We start from the raw sequence: 14043 nt of genomic DNA on the forward strand, positions 1-14043 counted from the left end.
GGGCAAATGATCGGCATTGTCCTTCCGAAGGAAAACAGTGGCAAAACATCTATTATCAGCCAGATCTGAGATTGCCTGTGAGCAGAAAGTTATATCAGTCTTTTGCGTGATTTTAGAGGGCTGATCTCTGTGTATCCTGTGACCATAGCTATATCCTTTTTGAGGTCAGGATCTTGCTGGCGAAATTTTGGGAGGCTTTGCTCCCCCCTCCCCTACCCCCCGGGGTTTGTTTTGTTTTTTTTTTTTTTTTTTTTTTTTTTTTTTTTTTGTGGAAGGCTTATATGAGTTGTTGGCTTCCACAGTAAGTCTACATTTAAATTAATTAAACTGTTGACAGTTAAATTGTACTAAGTAGCTTCGATATAAAAGATGATTCCCAGATTTTTTCCATGCAACTTAAATAAATAAATAAAGAAAGAAGAAAGAATCTGAGGAACTTCGTTCTAAACATCTGTCTGGGCAGATGTCAAAATGCAGAGTGTTGCTGCATTATACTGTGAGTATATGACACCATGTTATTACTCTTGGCTTAAATATTCACAACGGATTTTATGATCTATTTAAAAGAAATCTTTGAGAGTGCAAGCTCTTATCTTTTGTCACAGAACAAGCACCTATGCGGATCTAATTCTACAGTAAATATTGAAAAATAGCACAATGTCTTTTACATCTTATTCACAGCACATGAATATTTATACAGAGGGAATTATGGATATGCGACTGTGGAAAAGATTTGGAAGATTTTTCATTGTAAATAGATTGTAGTGAATAAACTCCTTTTTGAAGTAAGTTCATATTGTTCAGGATTGCTCTGGATAAAATCATAAGCTTGAAGCTGTACGTTAGCCAGCTGATTATAATCTAGGATGATAATCTGCATTTCTTCAAGAAATAAGAGAGAGACAGTGTCAAGGACATTACAAATCCAATAGTAATTTGGGGAATTGAGCTAGAATGAAGTAGTGCTTATAATGCTAATATTCCAGAAACATGTTGTTTAATTTTTGTTTCCAGATTGCATATATTAACCCATTTTATTAACCTGTCTATAGCCTTGATTCAATAAACCATTCCTGTTCAGCATAGCTCTAAAGCATATGTTTGCCTTTAAACACATGCTTAAATCCCATTGACTTTTTAATGCTTAAAGTTAAGCGTGTGCTTAGATGTTTTTGCCTGGGTCTGTAAAAGAAAAAGAAGTATACTGGGAAAAACAAACAAAAAAATCAATAAAAGATGAAATTTTTAAAATAAGAAAGCAAACTCCCAAACTGTTCATTATCCCCCTGTACACTCAAGAACCTGCAAACTATTTTCTACTAAATACCTGAAACAAACAGAAACAATTTTCATGCCTTATTTTGCAGTGCACTTGGACATTAAATTGCCGAGAGTCTGTGCCAAAGAGCCCAACAATAGTGGGAATATCTCGCTGTTTGCTTAATGAGCAATGAATGGAAGTGTGAAGGTGAAAAGACAGATTCTGGGTGAGGGAGTGACAAGGTGAGACTGCTTCTTTATCACACCTTTTTCTTTTTCATTTTCAAAGCAGTAAAAAATAATAAAAATAAAAGCTGTGGCTGGGAATTGCTCCGTAGCTCGCAGCCAACTGACTTGTGTTTACTCCCATTGCTTGCTTCATGGGAAATGTCAGCTTGCTGCAGAAACTTTTAATTGGTTTATGAGTGATATATTCAAGCTGCTTATTTCCTAAAACATCTGTTTTTGTTTTAGTTCCCCAATGTCAAATGTTTGGTGATATCCCAAGGTAACACACTGTTTCCAAGTCATATTTCCTGGGGTATCTATCAATAAAATCCCCTTAAATTGAGCATAATGAAATTAGTACAAGGTAGTCAAGAAGTCTCCAGAATCAAGATATCAGAATGTCTCTATTCCCATTATTTTTTCTTATTGCTTGTGATTGACTGCTCTTGGGGTTTAGAGGAAGAAAAAGCCATGAGAGTTATGGCTTATTTAATCTTTTTTCCCCTACCTCTCCAATGGCCTTGAGCAACTCTAATTTGTATTGTTATGTAAATTGGAATTAAGCCAGGGGAAACACAAGCCTCATGCTGCACCCAATGGCAAAATCCACTCATTTTTCGATTCGGTGGATAGTGAGACTACAACTTGTTTGAAGATCTGTCCTCTCCATGCGACAACAGGAGTCCTAATGTAAACAGGCAATTTTGAGAGCTAAAATGAGCAAAATGTTTGTAAGAGGTTTTCATCTGCATGCACAAACATATATCCATTTCCCACCATCCTGTGGCTTGGGACAGAAAGGAAAAATGCATTTTTATATAGCAGTTATCCCTCCCGATACCTGAACGTATGTAGGGGTCTTCTATTTGGACCCCCAAACATGCTTAATTTGCAATATTTATCTACTAGGTGGCCCCAAACCCACTTGGATCTACATTCATATATCATTTATTCTGAATTTTGTTTTTAAGCTTTGGGGGAAAGGAATACTTGAGAAGTTTTTTCCTGAGTTTAAGGAAGTTAATTTGAGGCAGAGGCTGTCCAACTGAACTCAGTCAAAACAAAACCCACCTCAGGACTAAATCAAGAAAGTGTCACTACTCAAAATAAGCCTGAAAGCAGAAGAGGAGGGGAAAAAAATAAAACTTTGCAGATTAACTTTCTTACCAAACTCATTTGCAGCCGAATGAAATGAAGTTATAAGGATAAAATTCTCAGCAGATTTGCACAGCACAGTAATAGCCTTTATGCTTGGAAATTTATGGGCCATGGACAGTTTATAAGAAACGATGTAGTTCATCAGAGAAGCAGACTGATGGAGCACATGGGAGCATTCTGCACAGGAAGTTGGGTTTTGGAATAATACTTACTTTGATAGAGTTGTTTTGTTAGCTAAGTAAAACAGTAGGGAAGCCAATGGCCACTTAGGCTTCAAACATAAATATATATTTATAAGTCACCCAGCTGCTTAATTGAGATCTCTAGTGTTTTCTCTAAGTATATCTTATCCAAAAAACAGTAACACAGAAAATAACAACAGCAGCAAAGACCTGCTGTATGCTGAGGTTCATTTAATCAGTCAGTAGTAGTTAGGGGGAAAATGGAGCATTATTTTAGGGGCAGATTTGTTGAGGCTCCCAGAGGTTCTTCAGCCTGAGTTCAGGTTAGGCTCAGATTGCTCCCTAGCAATTTCCTCCCAAAGAAGTAGTGGGATAGGTGCCCTTTGCCATACTTCTGACCTTTTTAGTGGCTTCTCCTCTGAAGGAGACCAGCGCAACCTGTATCTGAGTTGTGGTACCAAAAACTTGCAATGTGGTTCGGAAAGATAGAAGTATAGATGTTGGGGTTCTTGCTAGAGGCTGGCTGCATTGACCAAGGAGGGGGAGGGAAGTACATGGCGCTTCAAAGTGTCCTCCAAGGGAGGTCACCCAGGAAATGGCTCATTAAATTTGAGCAAAGAACTAGAAAATAACATTTCACACTCCTGGACTAGAACAGCATGGGTGAATTTGGGATCCCTGGAAAACACTTGGGAAATTTGACAAGTTCTGGGGAGCTTTAGGAAACACTCTGGAGGCTTCACAAGGGTGCTTTACTTCTGGAGCGTGCCTCCAAGATGGGGTAGAGGGTAAGGCCTCCTACTCTGGGCACCCTGGGGTGCTGGCCAGTTCCCAAAACTGTGGCTTTATTTGTGGAGTCCAAGGTAGGTGGACACTGGGGACTTGGGCTTGGCTTCAGCAGCCAATCCTTTCTTACATGTTTCTCTCTTCTCCTAAGAGGGGTAGGATTTATTTATTTATTTTAAAGAAGCTCTCTCTGCTCAATCAGGGCCTTAGGCACAGGGTAAGATTTAAATACAGGCTACAATAATACATTAAATTGGGACCTCAGAAACATTAGAGGGCCTCAGCAGCAAAAAATGGACAGAGCTGTGAAAAACACACTTGATGGCCATGTACTGCTATATACTACTTGCTAAGCACAGAAATATCACAGAAGTCCAACCAGGCCAACATTTGGGGGGTCAGAGGCTGCTCCTGTCATTGGGACTATCCTAAATGTTCACCACAATGCCCAACTGCTAGAACAGTGCTTTTAGCAGCTGATCCTTTTTAATTTCCCCTTTTCCCTCCAAGTTCTCAAGTGTATTTGTGTTCAAACCATGGTTTGTTCCTTATCATGTTTGCAGCCCATTTCCTCCTCCTGTTTTATAGGCAGTGAAGTCTAAATGGTGAATTAGTGACATCTTCATTATTATGGCAGCAGAGTGCAGTGCCATCCGAATGCTATTCCCTGTAGGAGCGAGCAGAAGGAGAAGCTATGATGGAAGCGAAAATGATCGTATTCCAGTATAAATATCTGAAACCATAGCCAAAAACTGCTGTGCAGCTCTCTTGCTTTTCCTGACGCTTCATTTTACCAGCTACGTGTGAGCAGGAAGGAAAACATCTTAAAGAGCATTCACTGGCTTCAACAGCATCCTCCTTTCTTGAGACACAGCTGATTTTATCAATAGCTGCCGAGCCACGTGGCTGGAAATAGGCACTGGTATTTCAGAGAGCTCGGCTTGCTGAGGGGGTGGACTCTCCAGATTTATAAGAAGCTCTTCCATCGCTGTTCGCACCTTCCTTGGGAAAAAAGGCTGCCAGTAAAAACGCCCCAGAGCTTACCAGACAGTGTGAGCCAGACGCTGCAGTGATTTGCTGCTCTTCCTTTCTTGTGTGAAGTGGGGGAAGCCTTTCAGCATCAGATTGTTTATTTTGTTTGGTGGCAGTTGCCCAAAAAAAAAGGTGTGTGTGGGGGGGGATCTTAAGTAATATAGTGGTTCAGGCAGCTTAAAGGTGTTGAAGAGAGCTGCCTGAAATAAGTTTATAGCAAAGTTTTAAATTGTGGTTTTGGCAAATCCAGAGCAGCAGGTTCATTTCCCATCCCACAGAGCTTGCCTCTGTGCTCCAAGTTTGCCCCCAAACTGAATGTGTCTGTGAGTGTCAGACCAACCTGGGTACACTTGCCATTTGTGGAGCAAGATCGAGGGATTCTACAGTTCTCCCCTCTTTTTTGCCCCCTTCCCTGATTCCAATGCTGTACACACGACTGTGGCTTCTGAAACCTGTGCTGGAGCCCACCTCTGTTCTTGTGCTGGAAAGGGACATCCACATTGGGACTATTTCTAATGGGAACCTGGCCCTTCCAGGCAGAAATTGGAGGTTTTAGCTGTCACTGCTTGATGTCCACAAAAAAACTTGTGCATACATTCAGGGGAGCTCATTCTTTGCAAAATTAGGGTTCTAGTTTGCTCTGGGACAGATAACATCCTATGTTTTCTTTCTGAAGGATTTTTTTTTCTTTCTTTCTTTTTTTTTTTTTTTGAGTTAGAGATTTTATTTTAATCAGACTTTAATACTGGGCAGCTTGAACAAAGCGCTAGTTTGTACCCAGAAGAACAACAAACCAACAAATAAGGTAGAAAGAAAACAACTGTTCTTTATAAGGGGGAAGATCCTCGTGCCTGAAGAGTGACACAACTGCAGTTTGTGTGGCTCCATCTGAGCGCAGTACTGGTGTGCCAGTCTCCCAGGGAGCAAAACTACCTATTCTTAAGCCAACAAACAAAGGCCTCCTCAGCAGTGATATCAGCTACCATTTTGCTTTTCTGCCCCAGGCTCTCATTTTTAAGGGGTGTTTTTTTTTTTCATTTTTTCATTTTCATCAAGTGGTGTTTTTTTCAGCTTCAACTTGTTGTTGAGTGGGCGTACTGGCAGTCTCCTTCCACAGCCCAGCTCCTAAATATTGCCCAAATCTTGCTCCTATTCGCTGGAAATCAGTGACAAGACAGAGGTTCTGGTGGTGGGACAGCTGGCACGGCTCAGAGGTGCTGGAGCTGTTGCGGTGACCATCTGACCCAAGGACGTGTCATTTGGCTCTCTCTACCACTCTCCTGGCCTCCTGCTCTGCTTTCTCCTCATGTGACGTGTCCTCTTTGGCGTATTCATCCTGCATTTGGCGTGTCATGGCAACTGTGTCAGATCTTTTATTATTACTTTTTTTTTCTTTTACCCTGCAACTGAACCCCGTCTCCTGGGAAATATGGGCTGAGCCCAAAAGACGTTAAAGTGTCTGCCAAAATGTTTTTTTTTTTTTTTAACCTATGGTGGAACAGAAAAAAGAAAGGCAAAAAGAAGGGTCATCCCATCCTAGTTACGGCCACAATGTGTGACTTCCATCATGTTTGTAAGGTGGATTTTTCCCAAATTACACAAAAGCAGCATTGCAGAAGACATGACACAGGGTATTGAAGGAGACCTAGGGAGGTCACTGGTCCACCCTTTCACCTACACAGGAGCTGGGCCTCCTGGGCCAAACCCAAAACCAGAGAGGACTGGGGACTGGCACGTATGGCTCTGTTTGGTCTCCATTCCTCTAACTGCATTTAGACCCAAACACCGGGGAAAAAAAAAAAGAAAAAAAAAAAAAAGAAAAAAAAAGAGAATGTGGTGCTCTTCCTGCAGTGTATTGATCTGTTGTGTTATCATCATCAGTCCCAGTAAAACTAAAAACATCTAACTCTCCTTTGTCATGATCTCTCTTAGTTTTGTAGCCTGACACTGTTGCCTCAACATTTAAGAATATTGTGGTTGTTTTCTGGGTGGTTTTAAGCCATCCTGGCTGATCTTCCTGCAGATTTGCTGGTTTCTGTAGGAGCTATTGTGCACATACCAGCAATCTCCATTCACTGAGCACCCATTTGCTGGAGGTGGCCAGCATTTTGCAAGTGGTGGAAAGCCATTTTGGACTTTTTCATCTTTCAGATGTGGCAAGCCTGGAGGAAACCAAGACCTTGTTCTAACCTCACATCCCACTGGAGTTCTTCCAGCTGTCACCACTGCAGGTACAGTATATGGTAATCAGGAGTGGAAAACCAGCAGCTGAGTTAAGAAATACGTTGCAAGCAACCTAACTTCCTAACAAATTTACTAGTAAGTTTTCCCAGCCCACCAGATGTAGGAAATGGCAGCCTGCACAGCTTGTTAAATGCCAGGTTGGCGTTGACTTTTCAGTGAGTGGGAGAAAAGCGGAGACCGAAGCTCCTGGAGGTGGCCGTGGTTGAGTGCTCCAGCAACAGCATTAGGTGCTGAAGAGAGGGTAAGTAAAAAGCCCCATTTTCAAGTGAATCTAATTGCTCTGAGTGGTGGCTGGAGGGATCCTGCAGTACATTTCATGAGAGTTTACATAGTTCTGGATCCTCTGCCACTTAGAATGGAAAAAAGAAAGCCAATCTGTTTGATCAGGCCTCTCCCACTCGATATGTGTATTGGGTTCTACATTAAAGCTTTTAACAGTTACGTACACATCTGAGCTGGAGCTATTGTTAGCCCATGTGATGGATTAAGATCAAGAATGTTAATGTTATCCAAAGGAACGCTTTTTAATGTATATTGCAATTGTATAAACAGGGTCACCAGAGCTAAATGGGATGTCAATGACCTATGAAGATCATAAAGTAAACAAAAGATCTTAAAATAAGCATGTAACCTGAACACATTGGGGATTGTTGTATATCAAAGGCATTTGCTTATATAAAGTAAGGGAAAATTACTTACGGGTAATGTTGTTTGCCACAAGTCTACCTCTTGCCTGCTCTACAAAGGAAACCTACCCGGAGGGACTGGGGTATGTCTCCATCCACCAGGAAGCACCGAGCCCACGGGTCCTAGCTGAGCAGAGACGAACTTTTGTACGTGCACAATAAACACATGCTGAGATCCCAGGGAGCAGTGATAAGCCATCATTCTTGGTGAGCAGCACAGCTCCTCCTGCACTCACTGGAGACAGAGGGAGGATGACCCTCCTGAATGCCTATGTTGGGTGGGTTTCAGAGCCCTGGTGACACAGGGGGACAACGACAGGTCTCTGGGTTCAGCCAGCTGGGTGGGAATTAGCAGATGCCAGGTGGTAGAAAATGCCAGGAAGAGTCTAAGCTATTTTATTATTATTATTATCTTCATTAAGTATGTTAGCAGGACTGATACAGGGCTAAAGAGGAGAGGGACTCTATCCTGGAGTGTTAGGACAAGTGGTTATGATTTTAAACTAAAAGAGGGGAGATCTTGATTAGAAATAAGGACAAAATTCCTTACTATGAGGGTGGTGAGGCACCATATTTAACTTCATGAGAACATCATAAGAAACTGTTCAGTGAAACAATGGCATACTGTACTTACTGTACGTATGGTAATTGTATGAGTTTGCTAATATCTGTTCTTGGGAAAAGTCTATGCTGGCTAGTTCATATTTCCTTTTTATTTTCTACATTGTTATTAGATTATTTACTTCCAGATTTTTTTTCCTATCAGATTAAAATACTGATCTAGAGTAACCCACCTCTTTAAAAGAAAACAACACTTCCTTCCCCTTTCCTGACATGCTCCCCACCCTAACCTTTTCCGATCCTCCAGTTCTTCACCTGTCCTTCATAAGCCTCAGGTTAGCCTTTCAGAGGTGGCTACAGTTAGCTCCTTAATTGTCATTAGGTGATGTTCACCATGCCCAGCTGATCTGGAAGTACCTAGTTTATTTAACTAGCCCACTGTGAGCATATTCTAGTGTGATGTTAGGTTGGTAGCTTATACTTTTGCTTCTGATTTTTTATTTTTATTTTTTTATATTGTCCTGAGGTATGGTTGATCTTCTCAATAAAACCGATGAAAAGCAAATTGGAGAAAATAGGGGATGGTTCAAAGTTTTTATTTCCCACACATGCTGTTTTGCTACCTGTACAGAAATCCTGTTGGACGGAAGAGCTTCAAGAAGGTGAGGACATGACTATTTTTTCCTTTAATCTCTGTCACTTTCTGCCTGAGAATGTGATCTGGGATATTGAAATGCCACGCTGGATAGCAGCACAGGTGAAACAAAAGTTGGTGACTATGGTAGGGCAGGTCTGAGTAGCTGAGCACTTGGATGAAGGGATTTGCAGGCTACGAATGATCCCTTTGCCTGCAGCCCTGACCCTGATCTATGCCATATGTAGCTTTGCAGTCCTGCCAGAGCTGAGCATGTGGATGCAACCATGAGAGAGTGCAATGTTGCCACTAAGAAGCAAGGGACTGAGGAGCGGTTTTTGTTCTCTATGGTTTGTTGTTTATTTTTATGTCTAGGTGGCGGTTTCTGTGGCTTCTCTCTTTCCTTTCTTCAGGGGCAGGAGTCTGGGGCTGGAATACCCTAAGCTGTTCAGGAAGGCTGATATCCAAGAGCCGTTCCCACCACCACCTCTGGGGTTTTGCTGCCATTTCAGTTCCCCTTCTTGCTGCTCCAAGCAAGCCCCAGCAGGGTCTGTGCCTCCTGTCCTGAGAATGCTCTCCCGGTTACACTCCCTTTCTCAGGGTCAGGAAATCCTGTTCAAGGCAGTGGAGGACCACGAGCCAGGTTCTCCCATGTACTGAGAGCAAAAACCTTCTTCCAGCTCTTGGAAGAAAGCTCAAGGAAGCTGTTGATGTTTAAAGCAGTTGCTTTGGTTGTCAAGCTGCCCAGTGGTGTCCCTGATTGTTCTTGTGTTACCTCCGGGGGTTTCTTTGTTTCGGCTTAATTTGTTTTTTGTTTGTTTGCTTCAGAGAAGGTTAGTTTCCATTTACCTTTGGGAATTTTCCATTACGTTAATGTGTATTGGAATAACAGCAGTTCAGAAAGACTGTGTAGAGAAATACGGGCTTATTCCTTGGCTACTGAGAAAAAGAAAAAGATCGTGACACTGATAGACCCTTGGTCTTGCTGTTCTCATTAGGTGTGGATATAGTTTTGATTTCTTCCTGAGATATAAGAACCAATGCACCACAAGGGAAGGTGAATCATCCGTATACAAAATGGCCCTTGCTACTTCAGTAGGCTCTTCAAAGCACACAGAAACTCAGCTGTTCTCCATTACAGATATTACGATAGTAATCAGCAATTTAAAACTCTTTCAATAATTGTTAGCCCAAAAGGTTTTGTTTATTTGTTTACTGGCATTGAATTATGGTTATTATCAGCTCTGAATGACATTCAGCATTCATTCTGCAGCTCTGTCTGTTTTCAAATATTTGGGGATGTCCTCGTTAGGATGTTTTCAAGGCAATTTCATTCACAGCAATTCCAAAGCACGCGCTCTGTATGTGATCAATTAATTACCACTTGTAATCAAAATTTTTCTTAACATGAAGAAACACAGACAGCAAATATGCCTTAAACTGTCTTTGTTTTGTCAGGAAACGACCTCCCAACGTGTTTTAAAATATGTGAATAGGTTTGTGCTCTACTGAGAAGCATTGCTGTGTGGCTTATCCTCCAAGAAGGGCTGCAGTGAATAGGACTTTGCACACCATTTATGATGGTGGGGCTGGTGGCTGTGTGTTATGGCTTTGGCCCTCCTGACTCTGGAGACTCTTTTAGAGGATGTAAGTGTTGCTGTTTTTTTGTTTTCTGACAGGTACTTAGCATTGGAAACATGGCAAGTGCTCAGAAGCAATTACAGGGGTATCAAAGAAAGTTCAGCTTAATTAATAAATCTTCCTTGCTGGTAGAAATTAAGCACATTTTCACATTTTGCCCAAGTGATTTAGGAGCAATATTCACATTTCAGTGGAAGCTAAGCATCAGATGTCTTTAGGCATATCTGTCCAGCAGAGTGATATCTAGGTGCTACGTCCACTGTTTGGCACAATGTCTACACAGTCCCTTCTCTTGCAAAAGCACCCACTGAGCTGGAATAAAACAGCTTAAAGGGAGGAGGTGAGTCTGGGGGTTAAGGCGAAGAGTTGCTTGGGAGAGATTAGATTATCTTCCCATCACAGGACTCTTCCTGTTTGTTTGTCTGCATGGTTTTCCAAAATATCTACTGCTGGCCTCTGTCAAGATAAGATGATATGCAGGTTAGATCCTGTGTGGTCTTGTCCATCGGGAAGGAAGGGCATTTGGCAAAGTTAAGTAGCTGCGAGTTGCAGAAAGCTGGTCTTGTAGGGAGCTTGAAGCTGAAGATGGATGAGCTCCCCTGCTTTGTGGACTCGTTCCCCCTGTTACCTGATTTCTTTATGACAATCTGGTAGTCGCCTTAGCTGGTCTCTCACTGTGAGAAAGTCAGTGCGGCACTCACAGCTCTGCAGGAAAAATGAACCTATTCAGACCAAGTAAAGCACTTGGAAAAACATGCAGATGTCTTCATATGTCTTTTTTTTTTTTTTTTGTGATGGATTTTTTTGGTGGGTCCCAAGTTGCACTTCTTAAAGCTTTGCTTACAAAGACCTTTTTGTGAAGACTGTCAAGCTTTTCATTAACTTTGGCATTTTTCTTCTGACACCTCTATCACAGAAGAGGAGAGAGGAAGGGGCTGATGACAGGAGCCCATTAATTAAAATTAGATACTGTTTTAATATTGGTCACTGTCTTGAAGCCATAGCAATAGCAAAACGCCTTTGTCTTTTTTCTTCCCCCACCTGGATGAAAAAAAGAGGCCAGGTACTTTCTTGTGCTGAGCCACCATCCTGTGCATTGAAATGGGGGTTCTTGAGAGATCTGGCTGAGCTTTCTGGGTTGGTCGGGCAGATTGGTACCATCTGGAAGTCTGGCTGGGGAGGGGATTTAAAATCTGGGCCCTGATATTGGCTTTTGAGTCTTCCATTTTTCTAAAGTAGCTTTTCAGTGGGAGTAAATGACTCTAATTGTATTGAAGGAGCTTTACTAATTCACACCAGCTGAGGAGCTGGCCCCTGAGGTCTGGGCTGGCCTGTTCTTTCTGTGTCACTTTTTTTTTTCCTAAACCCAACATTTTGGATAATAGTGTGGAATTGGAATTCCTGGCTGCTTTGCATTCAATTTTAGATGCAGCAGCACCTTTTGGGCCCAGTGTGGCTTTCCCCAGTGGCTCTGCTATAAAGATATTTCTGCCTCTGGAGATGTCTTTCTTGCCTCTTCCACCTCCGTCCAGGAAAGGGATGATGAGATGGTTGGTTGAGGCTCTGGCAGTGCATGTCTGATGGTCCTCGCTCAGATGATTTAAGATGTTTTGGCCCTTTGTAGCAGAATGAGTAGGAGGAAAAATACAGCTCTTCATCTGCTCGTTTTGGGGTGGTTTAAGATGCTGGACTGTTGGGGATTTTGGCATTGACTTGATTGCACAGGCTCTGCTGGGTGGGCATAAAACCTCAGGCTGGAGGTGCTGAGGCTGGGAGCACTCTGCACAGATTTTTGTGCAGATGAATGTACAGCACAGCTTTTCTTGAGGTAACCAGAGAAAGAATATTGCAGTTCAAATGTTAAAACTGAAGCATGTCTTTACTTTGCTTCTTTTCTTCTTTATTCTGCCGTAGTTGTAGGATCCTTTAAAGGAGGAAAAAGAAAAATCTCCTGCTTGTCACTCTTTCAGATGGTATTAAATGACCTTGTTGTGAAAGAAGGAGGTAGTTCTAGGTAGCAGCTCTGAAGCTTTATTGTTACAGTCCAATCCTGCTCTTAAAATGAAGAATAAAAAATACAAATGTATACAAACAAGGAAGACGGGGAGAAGATGAAAAGAGTGAAAGATAAGAAAACGCTGCTTCTGATGCTTGCAGCTCACTTGCTGGAAAATCAGTTTGCAATATTTCTGCTTGTTGTGAGCTTTAAAGGAATTGGACCAGATGCATGGCATATGTAAATCTTGCTCCGTTGTATCACTCTGTACCTGGCCTGTTGTCTTAGCTTTCCTTCAGTCAAAGACTTGCAAGAGGAGATTTTTTGATGGCTGAGCAAGCCTGACCTTTAATAAGCAGGAGGTTAAGAAGAGACAAAATGGGAGATGGAAGAGACAGACCTAGAGTGACTATTGATAGGAATGGAGGTTTACATCTCAGGTGTTGCTGAGAGATTCAGCTGCACCTGATAATCCCTATATCCTTATCTGGAGCAGAGCTGCTCTGAGAGGCATGCTTCTTGTTTCCCTCTCCTCAGAAGGCTGGGCTAGCACATCTTTTAATAACTGCAGGCAATATAATAAGGAATGGCTGAGCACCAGCAGGCAGGGATGGCCAGGATGCTTGATGGGGGCTTGTTCCTGTAATTGTGGTGGAGGTGGGACTTGCCTCTGTGCTTCTCACTGCTGCCGCTGTGTTTGCACCTACTCCCTGCTCATGCACAGACAGCCTCTCTTGTATGAACACCACCTTGGCATGGCTAAAACGGTCCTCTGACCTCACTGCACATTTCTCAATAACCATGTCGTTTCCTCCAGTTGGAGCCCATCAAGTTGTCATTACTCACTTGGGTTTATTTTTACAAACCGTTTTTACATAGGATGTATATGTGCTGAGGTGTCTGCCTGCTGCCTTTCACCTGCTTGGGACAAGGAAAGACGTCATTGTGAACTTCAGTACAGTGGTTCCTCTACATAAATATTTTATAAAGCACAAGAGTCCTTTGGGGCTGCGAACGATTTGTCCCGTCAATTCAAAATGTTACCTAATACCAATAAATGCTAATAAAGAGCTTGTAGCTGGCATCGTGTACCAAAGCACTAAGTATTTGTTAGGAGTCACCTGTGCAAGTTCAAGGCCAGCCAAAATAATCTCCTAATCAGTTATAAAAAGTCTACAGTACTTGTCAGGAGCTCAGTGTGGGGCAATAGCACCGAGAGTTGTGGTTTCTGGTTGAGGCACTAAATCTGTTGCACATGGAGACAAGCCAGAGCAAAAAGTCCTCACTGGGACCCATTCTTTCCCCCATTTGGGGAAGGGGGTGGAAATTTGAATTAAGAACAGAAAGTCTTCAGATAAGTGTTTCAAGTTTATCACTGCTATAGAGGGAAGAGTGTGTGTCAGGTTTGCTGTTTGGTGAGGATGTATCTATGAGTGTTTTCCAAAACTGCTGTCTCTTCCAGTGTGCCTGGAGTGTCTGTGTGCTGTTTCTCATGTGCATTCAATGGCACGTGTGACTCAACATGTGTGAGGCTGCTCAAGGGATATCTCAGGGTAGTAATTGTTCTTCAAAGGCAATCTTCATCCCATGTACGAGGTCTTCCTATGTGAGGAAAATCCCAAATTTGCCTCTAGA

The 14043-nt window shown here is 42.3% G+C and overlaps 1 long non-coding RNA gene across 4 annotated transcripts in view; it reads left to right on the forward strand.

The window, feature by feature from the left end:
• Positions 1–250: 250 nt before the first annotated feature.
• Positions 251–14043, forward strand: part of LOC118163570 — a 40743-nt gene continuing 26950 nt past the window's right edge. For 2 of the 4 annotated variants that reach the window (XR_004749114.1, XR_004749116.1), the window contains exons 1-2: positions 251–496; positions 1368–1503. This is a non-coding gene — a long non-coding RNA (uncharacterized LOC118163570). Of the gene's footprint in view, positions 497–1367; positions 1504–7611; positions 7784–14043 lie in introns of all 4 variants that reach the window. The other 2 variants (XR_004749117.1, XR_004749115.1) reach the window with 2 other exon arrangements.

The sequence above is a fragment of the Oxyura jamaicensis genome, chromosome 3 (genome assembly GCF_011077185.1).
Source record: "Oxyura jamaicensis isolate SHBP4307 breed ruddy duck chromosome 3, BPBGC_Ojam_1.0, whole genome shotgun sequence".
In the NCBI taxonomy this organism is placed as follows: domain Eukaryota; kingdom Metazoa; phylum Chordata; class Aves; order Anseriformes; family Anatidae; genus Oxyura; species Oxyura jamaicensis.